At 37.3% G+C, this 25660-nt stretch overlaps 1 pseudogene; it reads right to left on the bottom strand.

Annotated features, from left to right (window-relative positions):
• LOC111537241 overlaps positions 1–24357 on the bottom strand; it is a 29363-nt pseudogene extending 5006 nt beyond the window's left edge.
• Positions 24358–25660: the final 1303 nt, after the last annotated feature.

The raw sequence follows: 25660 nt of genomic DNA, 5'->3' as shown, positions 1-25660 counted from the left end.
TGAGAATATACATAATCTCATCCCTGCTAACATGGCCACTTTGTCCATGAGCTAATTGGAGAAAAATCACAGTGACTGAGGAAGGGGACTGATTTACTCCTCCAGGATAAATCATCATGAATATTAAAATTCTCCTGTACTGAGATCACACCACTGCACTCCAGCCTGGCAACAGAACAAGACTCCATTAAAAAAAAAAAAAATCCTGTATAGAATCTGGTGATTTTACATATGACACAAATATCTTTTCACAATCAGTGCTCTTTCAGGGAGGCCTTCCTGTTACAGGATCTTTGGGATGTCACTTTTCTGGCCAGAAACCCATGGCCAGAGACTCTTGCCCAAGATCTGCTCAGGCCCACTGGGCTCATTTTACCTACTCAGCCTGGCAGGCTGCATTCAGCTCACACCACCAGCCTGGACCTCACACCTCCAAGAGAGACTGCAAGTCAGGCGTGGAATGGTGAGGGGTGTATCAACAAGTGTGGGGTCCAACCAGTGTGCAAAGAGACACGCCGGCTGCTGCTGTGGGGCGGGCAGCTCCAAGTGCTGGCATGGGTGCCAGCTCTCTGTGAGGCTGTGGCAGGGCCAGGTGCACCATAAGCAGCTTTCCTGGCTGGCACTGGGATTGTGGTAGCACCCAGAAAAAGCCTGGAGATGCCAGGAACTGCAGGTCCCCAAACAGGGAGCCACAGCCCTGGCTCAGGGAGCTCCCAGGTATAGGATCCCCAAAGGGCTGCAGTTTTCCTTCTCTTCACCTGCAATGTGGTGAGCAAAGGGCATGTTTCAGCTGTTTGTGTTACAGCTCATTTAGCCTCGCCATTTGGCAGGTCCAGAGTGCTTGTCCTGCAACAAGAAAGAATGAGGTATGCAGACAAGTGAAGGGTGAGCAAGACAAAGAGGAGCTTTATTGAGCGATTGAACAGCTCAGAGGAGACCTACAGTGAGCAGCTCCTTTCGCAGCCAGGATGTCTCATCAGGTATATGGCTCCTAGCAGAGAGGTAGCTCCTCTCTGCACCTGGTTATGCCATTATCTGTCCAGCTGTGGCTGAGTCCCAGGCTTTTATGGGCCTCAGAGGGGAGGAAGAACACTCTGATTGGTCCATGGGAGGCCAAGGGTGGGACCAGTGAAAAGCTCCACGAGTTATCCTGTGATCCACAGGACTGGTGGCCCAGCTCCCCGGCTTCAAGCCCTACCTGGTTTGAAGGTGGGGCTTTACCTGGAACCCACCACCTTCCGCCCAGGAGCATGTCTGCCTCCTGCGGTTCTTTATGGCATCCAGGCTATTCATGCCAAGGATTGCCTGCAGGGCAGCAACGAGCTGTCCTCAGCCCTCCTTCAGCCTCTCTCCCAGGCTTGTTGGTGTCTAAATTTTGGAGGTGGCAGGGGACTGGCATGTTACACTGTCCTGAACGTGTTCACACCTGGCCGGGCTGTGACAGACTCCTCTCCATGATGGGAGTAGGTGCAGACAGCTGGGAGAGGCCAGGAAGTAAAAGCAGACACCCCTGAGTCTGCAGGGGTAAAGGGGGCCTTCTCAGCTCCCCAGAGTGCAGAGTGCAGAGGTGCTGGGGTCCTGTGCCTGGCAGGGCAGGGGTCCTGCTCACTCTATGGAGTGTGCAGGCAACACCAGCCATGCTTCCTCTCAACCTGGGGTAGGGGCTCCAGGTCCTCACTGGACCCCTCTCTACCTGCCTCCCATGCCCGATGACACTGCTTCTCCACTGGTGGGTGGCTTGACCCGGTCCCATTCGGATGGCCTCCAAGCTGGTGGGCTCCCATGGGGGGAAGTGGGGCTCCTGCTTGTCCCTGGCTCCCACTGGCTCTGTGAGCATGGCATCTCCCCATGCCCTCCCCACAGCGTTGGTGGGTGACAGCAGCAAAACAGGGCCAGGGTCCACAGCAGGTCCTGCCTGGTGGACCAAGGGTGGGGGCAGCAAAATCAACTGGCTTGGGGATGTTGGGCACAAGGGACCCAGCACAGCCATTGCTGCTCCTGCAGCCACTCCTGCTGCCACACTGCTTGCACCTTCCTGCTGCAGCTGGCACGATGGCAGTGGCTGCTCCGGATGACCCACCACTGCCATCATATCCACATTTTTCCTAGATATTCTTGTCACTAACTTTCCAATTTTGTTTTCTCCAAGTTCCTGACCATCCAGCTGAACCATTAGCCTCATCTCACAAATCAGTATAAACCTATATCTCATGAATCAATATCGACCTATCCCAAATCACAAAATCTCCCCTCCTAGGCAAAAATGTAGATGTATTTTAGCAAAGATTATCAACAGTGTAATGTCTTTCTCTGAAATCTGTGGACATTAAAAAGGAAGTTAGCCCAAATTTGTTTGTTCATAGAGCTGTCCCTTGGTATTTGCAGGGAATTGGTTCCAGGGTCCCTTGTGTGTACCAACATCTGTGTGTACTGAAACCCCGCAGTAAACTCTGTACTCAAAAAGCTGATCCTCTATATACAAGGGTTTTGTATCCGACCAAAACTGTACTTTTAATTCATGTTTGGTTGAAAAATATTCTCATATAAGTGGACTTGCACAGTTCAAACCCATGATGTTCAAGGGTGAATAGTACATGTCAATCCATATAAAAGCAACCCTAATACATGTCCAACTTGTGTTTAACTGATTTGAGGTATCCTTTGGAGGTTTCAGGTTCTTTGCTTGTGTACAGATACATCAGCGTACAGAATCAAAATTTATGGTAAGTTCTAATAAATAATACAGTAGGGGCAGCTATAATCTTCTGAGTTTTCTTGTCCTCCTATCAGTGTTAACAAAGAAACATTAGTGTCCCATAACTATGCAGCAGTAGAATATGATATGTTAAATCCCAAATCACAAAACCTCAATGAAGCAAGCTAACTAGTAGGTGTTACTGTCATCAATGTGGAGGTTATTTATTCTATTTTCTATCTGTCAAAACTCCATACAAATTATTTGATTTCTTGGGAGTATATTTGTTCTTCTAATGCACATGCTGGCTAAAGTTCTTAATTTTCCTTAAAGTTTCCTTCCTTAGAAACTTATATCTCCTTGCATTTACCTTACTGTCTCCCTTTTCTGTGAGGTCATTGTTGAAATGTGCATTGTTGTAAAGCCAGGGACACATTGGTTTCTTCGTAGATTATAATTAGATCTGCAGATGAAGGCTATGGGTTTGAGGGTAAAATCACTGTCTCCTTGTGAATTTAATTACCAAACACATGATAAGTTCTACTTACCCTGCCTTATAGTAGTTTTAAGAACTATTTTTCATTGTCAGTACCTAATATGGAAGCATCCTCTTTGATCAGATGATTATCTTTTTTAAGAGAAGAAATGCTTGCAAAATACTACATTGCTAGTAGAATATTCCTAACATTTTTGTCCCATAGGAAAGAATGAATTAAAAAGTTAGGCCAGATGGATCAACTTTAAATTGAAAAAAATATATTATTATTGTTGCCAGGAAAGTAAATGCATAAATGCCACTTCTGGTGTCCTTGGTCATCTTAAAGGGCAATTCTTCTTGTTATGGAGGTAGTAAATATAATATATTCAAATTATCCAAATGATAGGAATCATAATATTTTATGCTTTTTCTAGCAGAATTATTGGTAAAACAAGAATACTTCTAAACATACCTTCATTCCATGTGTTAGAAAGCAGTATTGGGGGCCAGGTCCTGTGGCTCACACCTGTAATCCCAGCACTTTGGGAGGCTGAGGTGGGTGGATCACCTGAGGTCAGGAATTCAAGACCAGCCTGGCCAATGTTGTGAATCCCTGTCTCTACTAAAAATACAAAAAAATTAGCCGGGCATGGTGGCAGGCACCTGTAATCCCAGCTACTTGGGAGACTGAGGCAGGAAAATCACTTGAACGCAGGAGGCAGAGGTTGCAATGAGCCAAGATTGCACCACTGCACTCTAGCCTGGGCAACAGAGCGAGACTCAATCTCAAAAAAAAAAAAAAAAAAGAGGAAAGAAAAGAAAGGAAAAAAGCAGTATGGGGATAGTTCTCCCACACGTCCTCCTCTAAGCTCACTCTTAAATTAACGTCCATTCACTTATTCCCTCAATTAAGGAATTCCCCATGAGATCTATCCACAAGTATCAATTTTCTTAATATATTTTGATTAAGCTATTGGAGAAGCCAGGCTATTGCATTTCAAATGAAGCTTACTTTACACTTTGATGTTCAGAATCATTGTATATGAAAACTAAAACCTATTAGACGGTATTTATTGGTACTCCCTGTCCTTCTTTAATCCACAAAAGGTATGCTAGGGATTTAATAAGTAATTGGTATAGGATACACTGAGCTTAGAGAGCTGATGTGCAGTTGAAGTTAAGAACGTTTTATAGCATGAATTTGTTCATATGTGTTTATACTTAAGTTCATGTTCAGAAACAATTTAACAATTTCAAGAGAGGTAAATCAATAGCAAAGCAGTAAACATCAGATTCCTCAGGATTTTGAAACAAAGATTTTAGCCGTCAGAGGCCAGAGTAGAGTAGATAAATTTAGCAAGATCACATTAGTGTAATTATTATAAAAGAAAATTTTACTTTTTCCAAATGGTTAAGATTATATGAAGGAGTTAATAAAATACATAGAGTGTTTGTAATTAAGACACAGACTGTAATTATTTTAGATCCTGAATGGCTTTTGTTAAGTGTCTCTCCACAGGCTACCAAAGAAATCTGATAACTCAGGAGTTAAATCCCCTAATAAATTATAAAAGTAATTAAGGACAAGAAAATACAGGATATTTATAAGTGACCAAATCTGCGCACCTGGAAGAGCTAACACCAGGTCTCATAAAACATCATGTGTATTGGGTGGGGTTAGAATTCTCAACTTTATATAGTAAAATTGAGTGGAAATGAGCAGCATTCATAGGAAAATGGCAACCACAGTAGGCATATCTTACTTATTTTGGAAAACAAGGGAAAATTGGTATGTTTCATGAAATATTTATTGATGATTGTGTTTCAAGCATGATAGAAGGTAATTATGACACAAAGACTAAGGACTTACATAAAGGAGCTGAGAATCTATACAGGTAACTTCATTAATAAGTATTGTTAGAAAAGGATACATAGAAAATTATTTAAGCTCTGAGAAATAGGATGTGACCCTGCCCGAAGGAAGGTTATCAGAGAACGCTTCCTGGAAGAAATGACATGTGAACTTATTCTTGAAATATGAGTAGGAGGTCATAAAGTGAAAAAGCAGAAGACAGGAAGACAGTATCTCAAGCAGATTTTTCAGAGTAAGCACAGATAGAATGGAGTAAAATCACTTGGGGCATACAGTTTTTCAGCACGTCGGTCAAAATAATGAACCAAGAAGTGCCATGAAGAAAGGCCAGAGATGTGGGCAGGGGTCATTATATAGAAGACATTTTATTCTAAACAAAGAAACTTGAAGGCTTTTAGTAAATGAGCTCCTCGTCAGAATTTCTTGTTCGAAAGCTCACTTTGCCAAAAGATCAGGACAGAGGGAAGAAAAGTTGGTTGGGGTGAAAAATAAGAGTCTGATATAGGTCAGGGAGAAGAATACAGATAGAAAGCATTTAGATTCAATAAATATTTAGAAATTAGCATCATTAGACATTGATTTGGATGTGGGAAATGAGAGAGTAAAAATAAGAAGTCAAGGATATTTTCCAGGAGGAGAAACAGACATTTAGAGGTGGAAGAAAGGGGTTTTCTCACTTTACCTACTAGACTTAAAGAAGCATTACTGAGCTAAGTTTGCAAGCTACCTTGGGAAGTCTAGCCCTGTTCTGAGAAAGTACAATAAATAATTCTGGCTTTTGAAGACTATAGTATATAGCTAGAAGGTTTTCTTGAAACTAGACTGTTTGGGGCCAAGTAAACTAATTTTTTTACACTGAAAATAAGTTAGTGATTCTGGAAGTTGACATTCTATCTTGTTGTTGACACTCAGGATATATATTAAGACAAGATAAAATTTCAGTAGGAAGGGACATTGACCAGTTTGTAAAAATGATGTGAAGTAGTAGGACACTTCATCCAACTTTACCAAGTGTTCCTTTGCCCTGGTATGATCCACGCTGGTATGTAAAGTTATATATCCCATGGGTCCATGATGAAAAAATTTCACATGAATAGGAATAAGCTACTCAAATATGAGATCTTTGAGGGAATGGGATATATTGTAGACATTCTTTATTGACAGCACTAGCATAACACTGGATACATAGTAGGAACACAAATAATGAGGGCTAGATTTAATTGAATTACATTGAAATAAAGCTGTTTTACTAACTTCAGATTGAGCTCTGCAAAACGTGTTACAAAGCATTTCAGTACAGTATCTTGGTGGTTGAAATTGTTCATAACTGGATTAAGCAGAAAATTTTTTATCAAACCGCAACATGTCATAAAAATAGGAGGATAAGTTAATAAAAAACTTTTTTTATGTACTAACATATAAGGACCATAGGCCCTAATTATTAAGGAAACAGCTCCTTCATTCATGTCCTAGGGAATAATGCTACAAAATTCTCTCCTGCTCTGCCATAATTGGCTTTACCATTAATGCAGTCCCTGGCTCCTTTTCCTCTTGTGGTGTTTATATGTTTCTCCCCATCATGTCAAATATTGTTTTACTGCAAAACTCTTTTTTAAATTATGCAGAATGCAAATGTATCTCAAGTAGATTTTCTACCTGAAAGAAAATTAACATTTATTTTACATATGATATGAGCCACCGATTGTGCCAGATGTTATACATAAATTTAATTAAAATTAACAATATTTTCAACCTGGAGGCTGAGGCAGGAGGATCACTTGAACTCAAGAGTTTGAGGTTGTAGTAAGCTTTGATCATGCCACTGCACTCTGGCCTGGGCAACAAAGTTAGACCTAGTCTCTAAAAAAAGAAATAATAATAAAAAATAAAAATTCACAATATTTTATAGAATAAGTATTATTATTATTATTATTCATTTTATGTATGTGAAAACCAATGCTTGGAGAGGTTAAGCAGCTTCTCAAGTTCCCACAGATACAGAGATGCAGATAAAATATCAGTGTAGATCTTCAGGCCTCAAAAACCATAGCTTTGCACTGAACCATGTTGTCTATCAAGTACATATTGGAGGACCCTTCTCATTTTCCATGTATTAGGCTCAAAATAAATAAATCACCCTACTACAAGTTTTACATTTTCAAATTCAGTTTCATAAAATGGTGTTCGTCACCTATTCAGGACTTCACTCTTCGTTTTACTTTCTCATATACCTAAATACTGACATCCTTGTCCACTGTATCATTATATCCTTCAATCATACCATCAACTTGATTCGCTTTTAAGTCTCTCCTGGCTTGGTGTCCACTATCCACCCAGTGGACACCAAGTGCATATGCTTCTGACCTATTGCACTCCTAAAATGTCCTCATGATCCTTGGATCTCCCTTTCCTGTATCCTGCCCTCACCTGTAGTAACTCATCACACTCAGTCAATCTAAACTGAGTAATAAGATCTTTCTCCCTGCATCTTAGCCTCATCTCTTTGTGGGTTACCTCTGCCCCCTTCCTACACAACAGTCACTCTGAAATGCATGTAGTTTCACAAGTATGCCAGACTATTTTATCTAACTTTGACTTTGTTCATGTTATCATCTTTGCTAGGAGTATTTCATTTCTTATGGAGAACACCTGCCCATCATTCAACATTCATCTCAAGTGAAAAGTTCTTTAAAACATAGCATGACCCTTATAGAGTACAAAACACTTCAGTCCAGCCACTGTTTATAGTTTGTATAAAGGCGTTTCTAAATATAAGTTATGTGCTAGAAAAAGCTTGATATCATAGATAAACATAAGATACAGATAAGAACTTCTACTTTTTCAAGACAGTGGTTCTGCTTTCAACCGACTGCATTCTTCACAGCACAGCCAATTAAGTGAAGAAGCTCTGTAGTTGTTTGTGCTTTCTCTACCCTATAACATTATTTGATGGTTAGTGTTTATGCTCTCAGATCTAACTCTGCTGACCTGATTTCAAATACAATAGAGAAAATTAATCTTAGGATTTTTCTTTTGTGTTTGCCTATCTTCCCGTACTTATTTCTCATTTGCTTTCATTTCAATGAAAGTACCATCATGTAAAGAAAAATGTGTAAAATCATACTTCACTAATTTCTTCTTTTTTAAGAAAAAATAAAAATACTGAAAGTGCCCTGGGTATCCATGAAGTCGTGTGTCTGAAGGCTCAAGATGCAATGCTATCAGTGACAGTGAGATTTATCCAGGGCTATGGCTTGCTTTGAAGATCAAGTACCCAGCTGATACACTCAGCATCATTTTAGATGCGACTGGGGGGTCCTCTACGGTTTTAAATTTTGTTAAAAATTCTAGCCAAGGGTGATAAACTGATTCCAATTTAGCTTCTTCTTTAAACAGAATCTAAGCCCAGAAATGAAGCCAGCTACACCTTTGAAGTGTTGTTGAACATGGCAACTGAGTAGGGGGCGGGAAGAAGCAGAGAAAGAGAGGTGAGAATTGAACTGAGTTTAAAAAGAACCACAGGCTTTGGGTTGCATTTGCTCAACCTCTGGGTTGTTCAGGTAAGGAAAAAATATCATTAAAAATAGTGGGGGACCAACCAAACAGTTTAAACAACATGTATCCTGGGATTTATTATTTTCAGGCTAGATACTTTAGATTTCGTTTAGGTTCTACATTAAAAATAGAAAGATCCGAAAAGTATTTCCACCTGTGACATATAAGGCATTGGATTTTTTTAAAAAAAGATTTTATTGCCATCTACTCAATTTACTTCTAGTTAATCTTTTGAAGTAACTTCCCAGCAGCTAGAGTTATCTAAAATTTTAAGTGGTTTTATGGCATTGTCCAAAAGCATCTAATACATTCTCCAGAAACGCTTTTCCATCAGTGTAATATTTCTAATGTTGGACATTATTTCAGGGGGTTGACACTTGGCATGTTCATGATTACTTTTAAAATGTAGAGTCATATATCTCTTAACAACAGATAAGCATTCTGAAAAATGTGTTATTACGTAAATTTATCATTGTGGAGACATCATAAGCTATATGTTTGGGACATTATATAAGGATGCTAAGGCTATATGGTATAGCCTATTTGTTCCCAGGCTGCAAACCTGTACAGCATGTTATTATACTGAACATTGCAGGCAATTGTAATGCAACGGTAAGTATGTATGTATCTAAACATATCTAAATATAGAACAGGTATGGTAAAAAAAAAAAGAGTATTGTAATTTTATGATACCATCATCATACATATGGTCACTCACTGACTGAAACATAGTTATGTGGCACATGACTGTATGTATCTCTGAGAGCCATAATGGTAATCCTTCAACATATCAGAGATTGGAAAGCAATGACTTGACAAAAGATTCAGAAGGAACAGGAGAGGGGGCTGATAAGTTCTGATCTATGAGGTGAGGGAAAGAAGGCTGATAAGCTAGGGGGTGCTATAGTGCCACAGGAGTTTTACTACAAGTTGAACAGGAGAAATCAGGAACACCTCAGATGTGTCTACATGTATGAATTCCTTTGAATGTGTAGTGATAAATACTAATAGGGATAAAATGGTAAAATGAAATAGCAGTCCAAACAAATTATATCTGACTCATTCTGTAAAACTCTTTGTTTTGTAAGTTTGGGGTAGGAGGTATATCAAGTAACCCCTTAGGCTCTCAGTCTTCCCAATCTATAAAACTGGAGCATTGGACTATTTTACTAGATCATGTTTTAATCTACCTTTTAAATTATGTGTATGTGTGTATATATATACACACACACACACCCCTATCTATGAAATATTAAATATATATAGCTATATATAGTTGATATACATTGATTATTATCTATTTATCTATCTATTCCTATTTATCATTTTACATCTGTTTAGTAAGCTTTAAACAAAAGACTATTGAATCAGGAATCTGGAGTACTTTTTTTCCACTCTCAACTCTAATGATAACTTGCTGAGTGACAATATGGAAATCATTTACCAGCTATTTCCCTTAGTTTTCTCTCAAAACTAGCAAAAGAAAGAATTAGACTCAAGGACCCTAAAACTCTCTTTCAGCTCTAATCGATCATGGGCCTATGCTTTATGTAAACAGTTAAATTGTCCACATATCAACTGCAAGAGAAACAGTGGTATTTCCCTATGTTCTACAGATTTAAAAGTGATCCAATGTGGCATCTTGGCAGTTAGGTCCCTAGATTTATCTGACACTCTAACTGTGCCTCTTTAGTCCTTCCCATCAACCTACAGAAATCATTTTACTTCCTTTTCTTAGGGCCAACTCCATTTCTATCTACTGTAAAGGACTTTCTGTCCTGTCTCTCATTCCAAGTACCTACATACAATGCTCATAGACTTATTTTTCTTTTGTAGTCGTGTCCTTGAAACATAATTTTTGCTATGCATTTCTATATGTAATTAAAATTATCTTTCTGCCCTCTTTTGTTACTGAGGGAGAAATTAATCACAATTTTATTCTTCACTATCAAACTATCCAGTAAAAAAACACTTTCTCCAAAATTAGTGACAACCTTTTCAGCTAATAGTTAGTGGGTATAGTACATAGGAAACACTTGGCTACACCATTGACTTTTATCTCAAGTGGATAATTTCTTTGCCCAGGAAATTTCAGAGAGGTGACTTCCACCCCAGTGTATCTCATGTCTTATACTGCAAAGACTCCCACTTATAAAAGAATACCATTTTTGTTACATAAAAAAATTACTTATTGCATTTTATCTTTCTGTACTCTAAATTAAAAACATTTCTGTCAAGAGGAGTATATTTGTTTTCTATGTTGTATAAAAAAAAGCCACAATCTCAGTGGCTTACAACTTCAGTTTCTGTAGTTCAGAAGTCCAGGTGCAGCTTACCTCAGTTCTCTGCTCCAGGGTCTTGCAAAGTTGCAAACTAGGTATTTCCTAGGGTTGCAGTCTCATTGGGGTTTAACTGTGAAGAGATCTGTTTCCAACCTCACTTTAGTTATTGGAGAATTTATCTCCTTGTGGTTGTAGGACTGAGGGTCCTTTTTTAAGATTGTTTTTTTTTTTCCTGGCTGTTGCCAGACTGCTCTAAGCTCCTATAGGCCATCTGCAGTTCCTTGTCACATGGCTCTTCCACACACCTGCCCACAACATGACGGGTTACTTCTCCAAACTCAGTAACAGAAAGAGTCTCTTACTTCAATGGAAGTCTGGTCCCAGTTTGAAGAACTTTCAGCTAATTAGTTCATGCCCACCTAAGATACTTTCCCTTTTGATTAATTCAAAAGCATATACTTTAGTGCCTTAACTATAACTGCAAAATCCCTTAACCTTTGTCATATTCTATTCTATTTCCAGGTAAAGGGAGGGAAGTAGATAAAGATGTGAACACCAGGAAGTGGAAATTAGGGTTCACTAAGGAACACAGGGTTTATTTGCCATGAGAACTATTTTCATTTCATTCGTATGTTAGAATAGTGCCCCTTATTGATCCATTAACAGAAGTTCTGTTGTCTTATAGGGGAAAATAATAGTAATTGTCTTATCTTGTAAAAGATTAGAGCTTGTGTGTGAAACTTAATAGAGCAATGGCAAAGTGATCTTTGATTTCTCTCCCATTGCATAAGGCTTTTGAAATAACTGAAGTACATAATTGAATTAACTGATATCCATTTTAAATAGCATAGCTCTTTTTGTCCATATTATGAAAGTTTCATTCTGCATAAAATTTTCTTTCAAGGCGATTTTATAAGTGTTTCATGTAATTCCCATTGGTAGTTTGAGTAGTTCTATACATATACGTGTGTGTGTGTGTGCAATCAGTGCATACCTATGTATACTTTTCTGGGTGAATGATGAGATACCTTCCTCTGTGTTCTGGGAACAGAGTTAAGCACTTTGTGTATTAGCACATTAGCGCTATACAATAATCATTTCACCTAAGTAATGCTATAACTAATTTTTAAGACAGAAGAACTCACGCTTAGATGAGTTATGCAACTTGCTTATGATCATACTTAACCAAGATGTATGTAGAATCTGGATTCAAGTTCAGAACTACCTGATGCTAGCTAGCACTTTCATTCGTTATGATTAGACTACAGTAACTCAGAAGCATGCATCATTCTCTCCATTTTATGAAGAAGGAAATCGATCTACTTGTCCAAGTTTAAAATGTCTTTCCCACTCGCCTGTGGAGTAGTTTGAGGCAAGAACTCTGTGTTGGCACCTTTATATTCTTGTCCTAGCACATAACAGTCAATGTATAGCCTGAAGTTGACCTAGGTCAAGACTTCAATCCAGCTCGCCTGCTTTCAAGATCTTTCTATTTTCCCCTCCCAATCAATGTCTTTCCAAATCTAGCCCTTACTGTAGTAAAATGTTCTCTTGAATAATCTGTAATTCGTCCAGTGGATCAGGATTCAAATCTTTTTAATAGACTGGCTCTGCAAGCATGTTAAAGGGATTAATGGGTTTTGTGCAGAGTTTTCTGGGTGAATAAACTATTTTGTGAATAATTTAGAAAGCACATTAATTGGTTGGGCCTGTGTGAATAGTACTTCAGCTGAGCAAATGGTGCACCTGTGACCTCCAATGTAATTAACTTCCCAAATATGGCTGACTCATCTCTCTGGCAAGATCATTGATAAAATGATTTGAACCATTATGAAGGACAATTGATAAAATGCAAACGGATCAAAATGTAAGAAAACATTCTGAACTAAAGGAAGTGACCTTCCATGAAGTTCAAGTTCTCTAAGAAAATTCAGTGATTAATCTAAGATTGTTTCACACGTGATTAAGAACAAGGCACAGAACTGTCATCTAGGGCATATGATGTGATTACCTTGAAAAAGAGATAAAGAATGACCATTGTGTTACTAAGTTTGTAAAAAAAATTATTATTTTTAGTATTTTCTGTTAGCTGGCACAGCTATTCATACTCCAGCAGATAATTAAGGGATTCAATTTACTAGTAATCAAAAGCAACATTCTAACATCAGATTTACAACGATAAACATTTTTCTATTCGTTTCATATTCTAGTAGCCAGAACTAGCTAGACCTTTTTTTTGTTTTTCCAAAGTTTCAACAAATTAAAAACATCCTGTTACTGGTAAAGGTCCTGAAAGCAGTGCATACTTGTCTTGATAGAATTACGGCACATATCCCAACTGCTGCTCACACCTTCCCCCAGAAACTTGAATGCTGGCATTCTCTCCAATTTGCACTAAAATTAAAATTGCTTAGAGCTACCTTGTACATCTCCACTGAAATTTATTTTTATTTTCATTGTGAAATCTTACCTAAATTCACCATTTTTTTATATATATACATGAAGCCCTGAAGCATAGAAGCTTCCTTCAAATTCTTATTTAGCTACAAATGTGACTAATTTTACCCTTTCCTATTTTTATTGATTACTTAAATAGAATAGTGCAGTATCATTGCTAGTGAATCAACACTCTGTGAGAATGAGATGAGTCAGCATAATCATGTGCTATGCCACTTTATCGATTAGTAAGCCAAGGTAAAGAGAAGCAGTGACTTTCCCAATGTCAAACACTGATATCAGCCAAAGGACACCTTGAAAACCCTGAGTCCATAAATTGCCATCCAGTTGCTTAATGTGCTGAGTCAAACTGCTTCTCTTTTAAAATCTGAAATTAGTTTTCCACGTATTTCTATATGTAACAGTAGCAGAGTTAGAACCTGCTGTGTTCTCCTGGGATAGATTTTTAACATGATGATGATGAAGATGCCAGACATACTGGTGAAATCTCAGAAGAAACACTTTATATCAACTATAAAAACTTACACTCTACAATGTTTTTCTAATTTTAGAAGGCATGAGTTTCCACATTAGGGGCTACTAAATGGTGCAAGAGAAGGAAGAGGAAGGAATAAAAGGAGATGAGAGTAAGGGATGAGAGGTTACTATCCTCTCCTTATATCTTTTTAATGAGAGGTGCTCTTAAAGTAAGTAAGGGAGTTTCCCATGGGAACTCTTTTGATAAAGAGCTCCTATGCCAAGAAAATGTTTGCAAACTACAAATGCACACTGAGCTACAATATCTTTTACCTTTTATGCTGATGTCTTGAAACTTTTATATCATTTTTATAGATCTAGAGACTAAGGGGATCAAGGGAGAATTCAATCTGCAGATTATAATAAAAAAGATTTTGTAACAGAGGGTTTCTTATGAAAACACACAATGCTGCTTTTAAATTTGTGCTAACAGATACATTGATGACCTACACAAATTTTAAATTTGAGCAGCCAATGGAAAAGAATCCCCTAAAGCTCTCTACACGTTAGTATCCATCCAACTGTGTTTCAGGAAATCAATGTTATTTATTTTTTTATTTTATTTTTTGGAAATCAATGTGATTAAAAGAAAACAGTAGTTATAACCCTAAATTAAAGTCATCATGCTAAAATCTGAGCCTTAGAGAGAAGACTGTAGGCATCCATTCAGTCAATTCATCAATATCAAAGGAACACTTACTGAGCACTTAATGTGAAATAAGGTGCCATTCTATACTCTAGGGAATGGACATGAGCAAATATAGAACTCCTGACTTCATAGAATTTAGATTGTGTGTGGACAGCAGGCAGAAAATTGGGAAGTACGTAAGGCAGACACTAAACAAGCTTTCTTTATAATAACTAGGATGGTCAATATTAGCTTCATAATCAAGGAGCATATATCAAGCAGCCTTCAACAACCTTATAACAACACAAGTCTCATGAAGACCCACATTGTTAGCAACAAAGGGTAGCACCTCAAAGTTGATGAGGCTTGTCGCGCTGGAAAGCTCTTCATCCACAGTAACCTGACCTTCACTTGCAATTACATTCTCTATACTTTTTATTCCCTCTGCCTAAGCCACTAGTTTAGTTCCTTATATACAGTATATCGTCAATGAACTTTTGTTAAATACATGAATAAATTAATGTGAAATAATGACAAAGCTTATGTCCAGTCTTTCCTAATAAGCTAATACTTTTCCCACGGTTAGTCTTTTTCGTATATGCTATCAGGAAGCTTACATTGGCATTTTGGTTCAACAGCTGCAATTTGCCTAATAAGACTTTCAGGCTTTTTGTTTTTCTCACTCCATTTACTTCTTGATATTTTTTTCCGTCTTATATTATTTGATTTTGGCCTTAGTCTTTCTTCATATTTTTAGTAAGCAGAATTAAATAATTGTTGAAAAGAGACAAGTTCAAATCAATAATATTATTTAGGAATCACAGAGAGTAGAAAACAAAAAATGGTACATAGTGTTTTATCCCCAAGCATGTCTTTTTTTTTTTCCTTGTCAGAAAATAAGTTAGGAGTTTTAGGTTTGCCACCATAGGAGGGAGAAAATATATAAATTATATACTTATACAAAAGCTTTGTTTTCCTACTTATAAGAACAAAAGAAAACATCATTATTGTGGAAACGTAAGAAAAAGAAAGGAAATTAATATGTACTATTGCTAATGCTTTCAGTGTATTTCTTTCTGTTATATGGAAGAAGAAAGAGATATATGTATTGAATATATATTATTAGTAACAGTTTGCAACCAGATAACTTTGCACCGAAGTCTGTAAAACTTCGTAAAACACTGCTCTTAGTGGCTGCACCTCATCCTAGTTTATTGACTATTCTCCTTATTATTGTCCATTTATGCTGTCTTAATCATCAAAACATGATTAAGCCTATGTATAATGATATACCTGAATTTTGCCTAAATCTTGTTTTATTTCCTTTGGACTTCTTTTGGAATTATACAGCCAAAGCATATGGGGTTTTATGAAGAAAATTTTCCACATGAAATATCTTTTCACATATCTCTCATTGTCTTATCACTCTCCTATCCTCAGAATGGATTTCCATTTGTCAAGGTCTAACATCTAATGCCCTGAGACATTATTGAAATAATGAAGAGAAACATGGTGATGCCCTTATTGTTTTTTGGAATACTATGCTTTACCAACTTACTGGATTGTGCCAGCATTTGTTCTTACAACAGCATATTGATAAATTATATTTAGCATAAGATCAACATTTCCCAACAAATGCAGAGCCCTTTTTCATATGCATTGCCCAGTGTTTTATTGAGTGCCTTCTTTAATTAGAGAGCTGGAGAATTTAAGGTTCATTCAGGAATGAGTGTTTTTTAAATGTTCAGTTTTGTATGGTAGCAGCAGTTTTGTGCCTGTTTCACACCCTACTTCACAATGTCCCAGAGTGTTGTCAGCTCATTCAATCACTTATTCTTCTTTTGGTCATTTAACAAATACTTATTTACCTCCTAACATGTACCAGTATCTTTTATATGTACTTGGCTACAGTTGTGAAAAATAAACAAACAAACAGTCAATTATGTGAAAGAGTTTGAAAGTTTTGTATAAAACGTACTCAAAGAGCAATTTGAAAATAATTATAGAAAATAACAATGCCCTTTGGAGAATATTTAAAAAACAGAATAATAGGAACAATAATACAATTAGTGTGATTAAATATTACATCTCCTTGTCACTAACAAAGCCAGAAACAGGTCTAATTTGAAACAGAAGGATTATGAAGAGTCTATCAGGCTAGTGTATTAGTCCATTCTCATGCTGTTAATACAGACATACCCAAGACTGGGTAATTTATAAAGAAAAAGAGGTTTAATGGTGTATTAGTCCATTTTTCATGCTGCTGATAAAGACATACCTGAGACTGGGCAATTTACGAAAGAAAGAGGTTTAATGGACTTATAGTTCTAAATGGCTGGGGAGGCCTCACAAGCATGGCAGAAGGCAAGGAGAAACAATTCACCTCTTACCTGGATGGCAGCAGGCAGAGAAAGAGCTTATGCAGGGAAACTCCTGTTTTCAAAACCATCAGGTCTCATGAGACACATTCACTATCATGAAAATAGCACAAGAAAGACCCACCCCCATAATTCAATCACTTCCCACTGAATTTCTCCCACGACCCAGGACACATGGGAATTGTGAAAGTTACAATTCAAGATGAGACTTGAGTGGGGACACAGCCAAACCATATCATTCCACCCCGGCCCCTCCCAAATATCATATCCTCACATATCAAAATCAATCATGGTTTCGCAACAGTCTCCCAAAGTCTTAATTCATTTTAGCATTAACTCAAAAGTCCATAGTCCAACATCTTATCTGAGACAAGGCTAGTCCCTTCCACCTATGCGCATGTAAAATCAAAAACAAGTTAGATACTTCCTAGACCCAATGGGGGTGCAGGCATTGGGTATATACAGCCATTCCAAATGGTAGAAATTGGCCAGAACAAAGAGTCTAAAGGCCCCATGCAAGTCCAAAATACAGCAGGGCAGTCAAATCTTAAAACTCCAAAATGATCTCCTTCGACTCCATGTCTCGCACCTTGGTCACACTGATGCAGGAATTGGGTTCCCATGGTCTTGGGCAGCTCTGGCCCTGTGGCTTTGCAAGTTACAACTTCCCTCCAGGCTGCTTTTTCGTGTGGAGCACCGGTTTTAAGCACCTCACTTCACTATACAAATAGGATATTTTTTTCAGGATTAAATATTTCTGATTGTTTAACATAGTAAGTTAGATCACCATGAAATACTATGCAGCCATAAAAAAGGATGAGTTTGCGTCCTTTGTAGGGACATGGATGCAGCTGGAAACCATCATTCTTAGCAAACTATCACAAGAAGAGAAAACCAAACACCGCATGTTCTCACTCATAGGTGGGAACTGAACAATGAGCTCACTTGGACTCGGGAAGGGGAACATCACACACTGGGGCCTATCATGGGGAGGGGGGAGGGGGGAGGGATTGCACTGGGGAGTTATACCTGATATAAATGATGAATTGATGGGTGCTGACGAGTTGATGGGTGCAGCACACCAACATGGCACATGTATACATATGTAACAAACCTGCACGTTATGCACATGTACCCTAGAACTTAAAGTATAATTAAAAAAAAAAGAAAATCTTCTGAGGTAGACATGGAGATTTGTTATCCAGATTTCATTTCAAGGGAGAACTTGCTGCAGCTGTCTAAGGTAAATGTCTTAAACTCCATACGAGAGGGGGCAGTTTCCGAAGTATCTAAAGTGTCTTGATATACTAGATTTGCATCTCTACGAAAATACCCATTGCAGATATTAAAGAGTATTACATGGATGAAATACAGCTCTCTGAATTTTATAAAAGCTTACAAATGGGCTGAAATAAATAATTCCTAATTCCACAAAATAGCACATGTAAAGCACTCTTCTGAGTGCCTGAACATGGAAGGTTATTTCAATCACTGGGTAAATAATTTCCAGGTTACATGTCCTGCCTGCAGTCAGTATTGAGGGTGCAAAGATAAATGTCAGGCACAGCAAGCAAGGAATGAATGCATAGAGAAGTAACAAGACTAACATCTATGTGTGCCCAAGACATATTATTTAGAACTGAAAGGCAGAGAAATGTAAAGGAGGGTTTCATATCCCCTAAGGTTTCAAGTTCCTGTGCTCAAGGATATAGCTAGAGAGCACTACCCCACAGAAATCAAGAAACGATAACAAAAGCAATACATAGTACCATCTCTGCAGATTACTAGGAAGAGACGTCCCAATTTTTTCAATCTGTACAATTCTTTTTCCCACAGACCTTGTTCTCCTAAAACAGAAGCACATTACAAACTAGTCATTTAAATAAGTCACTCTGATATCTTGCTGACACAGGAGAGGATTTATGTACATTTTCAAACTGTTCTTTTTTGTTTCTGATAGGGACAAGATAATGTGCCAGCATTGTGTCCTGACAAAGAAATCTAAATCCATTCATAGGCATCAAAAATGTGAATGCCAGATCCAGATGAGGCATGACAGTGTTTGGTAAATCTGTAAATAGACAAAGATTTAGATTATACAACCCACTATTTAGAACTAGCTACATAAATAGCGGGGAACATCACAAAATGAAAATGTGGACACCTTTGTTCCAAAATGGTTAAGAATTTCAAGATGTCAATAGGAGAGCATTAAACCAAGTGCAGAGTCCTAAGTATGGAGCCATAAGCTTGGGAAGCTGCACTGCCACTGTCCTTCCCATCCATTAGTGGAAAAACCAAGTCTATTTTGTCTAAACACATGGGGACTGACACAGAATAGGCACTCAGCAAATATCTGCTAAATAAATAAATATGCTGACTATAATTTATACTTTACCTATCACATACAACTTACTAATGAAGTGGGGGAGAGGATGTTTAGATGGCATCATCTGAATAATGAAGCCTGAATTTTCCATTATTCTTTAGACTGGGGGCTTTCAAGTTGTCCTAGTACCAGTCTATTCTGATCTTACTTTTCTCTCATTTTCCATCCGTATTTTGTAGCCAATTCAGAATATATCACACAATTACATGTGTATGTATTATACTTGATACATAGTCCATATGTTTTTATAAAATAGATGAACTACAAAAAAACAGAAACACTAACAACTTTAGAATTAGGACAATATAGAAGAAAATATAAGACCAGAGAAAAAGGTAATATGCAGGAACGCAGTCTGTAAGATCCAATATGGCAAATAAACTAATACATAAAATTGGCTCTGAGATTCCCAAAAAGCAAAACAAAGAAAGTTATTATTAGCTAAAAACTTTTTATTGTTTATAGAAATAAAGTTGTAGTAAATGTATTAAATAAACAGGACTTGTAGGTTTACTTATAAGCAATATGTTGTTCTGTTTTGTTTTGTTTTTCTGTGAGGAAAATTGTTTCTTTTCCCCTGAATGGAACTTAGGACATGTCTCATTAATTTTGAAACACAACTAGGTGATAAAAGGTCCTCCAGTCAGTAATTTAAATGTCCAGTCTAGTAATTTAAATGCCTAAAAGAGTTAATATGCTAAACCTTCTCAAAGTTATAGCTATGCCCCTCACCATTCTGCACAAACCATAGGCTAACCCCATGCAGTGGGAAGGAGGTCACAGTTGCCTTCTGCTCTCTTTCTTCACCTGTATGGTGTTTCTCTCTCTTCTCAATCATGCTAATAATGGTCATTGATTCTTCCAGACTGTGTTACCCTTAGACTCAGGTATGAGAGCTCTTACCCTTGACCCCATGCTTTTGAGAGGCTCGTGTTGGCTGTCTTCTTATCCTGCTCTGTCACATGGGACAGAGAAATCATGCAGATCAAGGAAAAACACACATTTTCAGAATTGACTGTCTTCTAACACCACTATAATTGGAATACCTAGGACCCTAGCATTCTTTGCCCAAGTGACGCCAGCCCTCATTCCATGTTCTATACAGTGCTCCTCTCTGGGGTTTGCCCTCCCAAGTACAGGGCTGCTCTGTTGGTGTGAATACCTTTGGCTTGATGGGTGGCCAAGGGCCAGCTGTTGCTGGCACTGTGTATGAAACTTGGACATCACGTGGTGCTGAAGGAAGCTGGAGTAAGAAAAGAAGGGAGACAGACTACAAGCTCTTCCAAAGGTCAGGAGGCCAACAGTGAGCTCTCTATATGCTGTTAAGTTCCAGCATTGGACTAAAAAGGATCTAAAAATTTTAAATTCAACTCTAGCCTTGCAGATATTTAGGAAGGCATTATTTGTAATGTAAGACAATAGAGCATTGTTTTTTTAAAGAGAAAGAGAGAGAGAGAGAAAGTGTTTAATTCATAGCTAAATCTTTAGATATAGGATGTTGCTTGGGTCCCTCAAACAGTAGGAGTGACTCTGGCTCCAAGGTCAGTTGAAATACGTGTACTAGAGAAAAGGAAAAACAACGAAGAGTTTCTGATTTGACTAAAACAGTCATTTTATATCAAGCTCTGTGATTCTTTCTCGCAGGTGTTTCAAAATGACAGATTTTCTTGTGGGACAATTTGTGAGTTCCCAGAACCTTTGCATCACTGGGTAAAGGACAGATATGTGATGAACAGTATATGTATATTTCCAGTTAAGAAATAATTGGGTTACTTTGCCCCTCTAGATGTTCTTGGTCAATCTCTAATACAGCTCCATACTAGCTCTCTGTTATAGGTGGTCTACACCTGGTCCACAGGGAACTTTCATATGTATTTTGCTCTGACAACATCTGGATTAACATGGCCATCTCTCTGCTGTTTCAAGACAGAATAATTAGCCTTTCAGTCTCTTGTCCTTCAGATTTCCTTGGCTAGGTAAAACTCCAGTAGACTTTTGCTTCCACATTTCCGGAGAAACATTTATTTCTCCCAGAGGTCTCCTTAAGGTTTCTCTTTTTTGAATTGAGATGAAGGGAAAAACTCACTAATGGAATAGGGTTTCTTACAAACTCTCTCAAAAGAATTATCCTTTACCATTTAACTTCCCAACCTCTTCATATCCTCAATGTGATGAGGGAGTTAAGAGTTGTGAAACAGACTTTAAAAAATTTACTCTGTAAGTCATCCCTTGTGATCTTGAACTTCAATTTAATATGGGATATATATTGTATTGGGACTTCACTTGAAATTGAGAATGAAATAATTGTATTTAAGTTTTTTTTCTTTTAAAAATGCATAAGGCTGATTTTTCAGGAGAAACAAACATTTTTTTCTGACCCTAAAGTCTAAAAATAGAACACAGTTTTTCATACAAGGGATTGTACAGTCAGTAAAAATGACAGTGATTTTAATAATAGCAGCTAATATTTAGCCAAATACATCTTGTAAAAGTACAAATCAGAAGAAATTTTTAGAAGTCCAAATGAATACCCTGTTGTGTAAAAACAGGAGTTAGTTCATGAAAGGTAATGGTATGGGAAGTCAGTAAAGCTCTGGAATTTCTTTACAAATCTTGTGTATAAATGTTTATGTGTATTTTCTGAGTAAAGGGCCTTTTGCTTTGGATAAAATAGATAAAAACCTCGAATAAAAAGATGTCAGGATCAGCATTGCTTATATAAATTATGGAGCCTCACTATAATTCTTAGCAGATGAAATGGTCATCAATAAAAATAGTCAAAAGATCAATAGATGTCAGAAGTGATTGGAGCTAAATTTCTGCCTCTTTTTGTAAAGTGAGTTTCCACTTTTGACTTACCTGTGAAAGTTATTACAACTTTGAATGCTCAGTTGTTAAGCAGAAACCTTAAATCAATATTTACCATGTCCTAGGAATCACTTCTTTCTCTCTCTCTCAAATATTCTAGTTGATTTTGATAAATAAATAGGTTTAAGAACTACTCTTTTAGAGTCCTATTTCTCAATTGTATAGAGTAGGTAAAAGAAAAAGCAACAGAATTACTGAAATACCAAGAGAACTTTTTAAAATTATACCCATCAATCCCCTTCCTCTACCAACAGATGAAAAAGGCACTCTAAGAAGATCAGTCAAGGGCCAATAATAAGATTTTAAATCAGAGTATATAGGGATGTAAGGCAATGAGAGTGGGAAAGAAAGGATGTGTATTCAAGATTTTATTTACAGTGTTATTAATCTTAGAAATTAAATTTTCAATATCTGTAACATCCCACTATATAACCCTAGTGCCAGAGATAATACATTCAAATTAGATAGAATATTTGAAAATAAACATTGACCTCAAAAGCTCTTATGTCTGTGAATTTAAAGGGACATTTTTGAAAGGCATTTAAAAAATCAGTGATCCTGAACTTTTCTATTCTGAAAGGCCCACTTAGATATATTTAACATGATAATGTTTACTCTTACACATTAACTAAACAAATTTTTTTTGTACATTCATGAGGTATTTCACTAATTCTGAACATTTTATTTACTTTTAAACAATTATTCTTTTTATGCATTCAGATACTTACTCCCATAAAATCATCAAGCAGTTTTCCCACTAACGATTATCAATATTTCTACTCAGAGATAAAAAGTGTAGTATCATTAACTGGAGTGTATTTAAAGTCTAACATAGTGCACTTAGAATAATATTGAAAATTCTCCTCCCTTGACTTCAATAACATTTTTATTCATCCCTCTGATCTTATTTCAAATTGAAGCCTTTTTCTGTTACAACAGTATTAATTCTACCAGTCACTAGAAGTCTACTCATGGTCTGCAAAGTGTAAAAACTCTCTTTGTAAAAGATACTTCAGGATTTTATTCCATATGTCATGGACATCTATGTGATATTTCAAATCAAGCAGTTCTCAACCACCCATAAAAATCTGATTCATAAAGACATATCATCATAAACAAGTATATGTAAGCCTGGTGTTTGCTTTCTTGTTATTTTATCACACTGAAAACTACTTAAAATGGATGATTGGAGGAATTGCATACATTCTCCTTAGATGAATGATTCAATTGCCATCAAAAGTAGAGGGCTAGCCAGATGAAAATACATTTTAATAGGAGAAAAATTCTAATAGTTCATTAGATGAATATTAAGTGCATAAAAATATGTCACTATGATATAAATTCTGAACTCCCACCAAAATTTTTCACTCTTCTATAGTCAGTCATGCTCACTGTCTTTGGACCCAATATGTCCTTATTAGGGATGGAAATAAGGGGTGGAGTGATGGAGCAGGAGGGGGTGAATTGTATGATCTAAGGTGTTATCCTCTCCTCTGATTCCTAAACCTCATGCATATTTGGAAGCCGCAGAGACATAGTTGTGGCCCCTGAATTGTTCTACTTGCCCTAGGAAAGTGGTTGGCTTCACACATACAACAAGTTGCTTGAATGCTGAATTTCCTAGATGATAAAGCCGAAATCAGAGTGGGGATAGACTGAACCAAAAACACTTGGTTCTCTCTAGTTAAATATTTCATGCCTGATCTATTGTAGCTTATTCTATGGAAATAAAAAAATATATATTTATTTCTAGGTTGAGCTTCTTTTATTTCTGGAGAAAGCATTTCAGGTACTTGTTCCTCGACTTGTGGTATTTGAAATATGAATTCTGAATTCATGGCTTATCAATAAAAACACATTGACTTTCACAGAGGTTGACTGGTGTATTCTAGTACAGGAGTAGAAACATTTACTTACATTGTGTTCACAGCTGATAAACTGCAGTTGCTAACAGTTTGTTAATTAAATCTTAGTTAAGCTTTGTCCTTCCTGCTTGAAAACAGGAACTCTTAATATTTGAGGTTGTAATTTGCATGCATCAGTCAACACAAATGCTGAACAAAGTGCTTGTTTAGGTAATAAGATAAGGAGGTGCCCTCTCCACATTTCAGCTCTGACCGCCTGAGAAGCAACATTTCCCAAGATTCCCAGCTGCTGCTTGTTCAGGCAGCTCTGTGGTTTGCGCTGCATATTAATTTCTGTCCGACACGGGAATTCAATTTGTACTGTACATTTCATTTCTTCACAGATTTAGATTTATTTCATGTTCTCTGCTTTTAATTAACTCTCTGGCACAGCTGCTGGACAGGATAGAAAAACTCATTGCTCTCCCTGTGTTATGAGTACACCACCAATCATTTGCCACTTAGATGGTGGTGCAGGAGCTATCAGTTTCTATGGCAACCAGAGCCGTGGTGATTGATTCCTTGCCAGTATGGCATCACCACAGGGAGTGCAGCTTGTGATTTTTGTATGCTCGCAACATCCATCTAATTAAAACAGGATTATGGAATCATCCCAGTATATGTTCAGCAACTACACTGCATTCCATTTATGTAAATGTCAACACTATTAAATACAGTGATCAGAAGATGTTTATAAAGAAATACTTGCTTTAGTCTTTAGTTGCGCACTGGGAAGTGAGGGCTCAACCACCTGGTTTTGGCCATTATATTCTCTTAAATGGTAGCCTTCAACCAGGTACAGTCATTTTGTATTTGAAATTCATATGAAGCAAAGCCAAATGGTTACATTTCAATTGATGCAATGCTTGCTAACTCTAGAATGCAATACTAAGCCTGACTTGGAAATCGGCTAATTAATTTAGTGTGTATGAATTATTTATTCATCAAAGCTCTTAATTCACGTGATTGATTTCTCTTTCACTGGCCTCCCTTGAGAGCAGAACATCCTTCTGCTCTCATGATTTCCTTCTCGCAGAGCATTCCTCAAGTCCTTTAACAGTTGCTTGGGATTTGGGGAAAGCTTACCTATCAGGTGAGATAAAAGATGCAGTCTTCACCGTTGTGCATGGAGACTCCAGATGAAAAAGGCAGCTCGGGGACTCATGAAGGGCTAAATGAGTAGGCAAGTCCTTCAGAGAATTGTGAGCTGTATAGGCAAAATAAAAAAAAAGGACAGAGGGTGACAGACCAGTTAGCAATGTTGTCTTATACATCAGAGTTTTCGCTGGATAAGACTGACAAAATATTCTGTTAACATGAAAAATGACAGTCTGCACTCCTAATGGCTTCATGTCCCTGCGCATTTCATTTTCTAATGTATTTCTATGTTATAGAAGCTGCCACTGTGACATATATAAGTATGTGCTGTATAGTATATGTATTTGCTGTCAAAACTCTATTCATTTTGCAGAATTTTTTCATTTGCCTTCACATATGTTATATGAAGAAATTACACATTCAAATGATACTGTCAGAGATACTTCTGGTTAAATTTTAATTATTAGTACTCTACTTCCCAAAAGTTTCATGACATTTCAAAATTCTCATGAAATGACAGTAAAATTACTCCCAAAGCA

Source organism: Piliocolobus tephrosceles, chromosome 14, assembly GCF_002776525.5.
Source record: "Piliocolobus tephrosceles isolate RC106 chromosome 14, ASM277652v3, whole genome shotgun sequence".
Classification (NCBI taxonomy): domain Eukaryota; kingdom Metazoa; phylum Chordata; class Mammalia; order Primates; family Cercopithecidae; genus Piliocolobus; species Piliocolobus tephrosceles.
The sequence above is the reverse complement of the archived record's forward strand: the minus strand, read 5'-3'. Positions and strand labels throughout refer to the sequence as shown.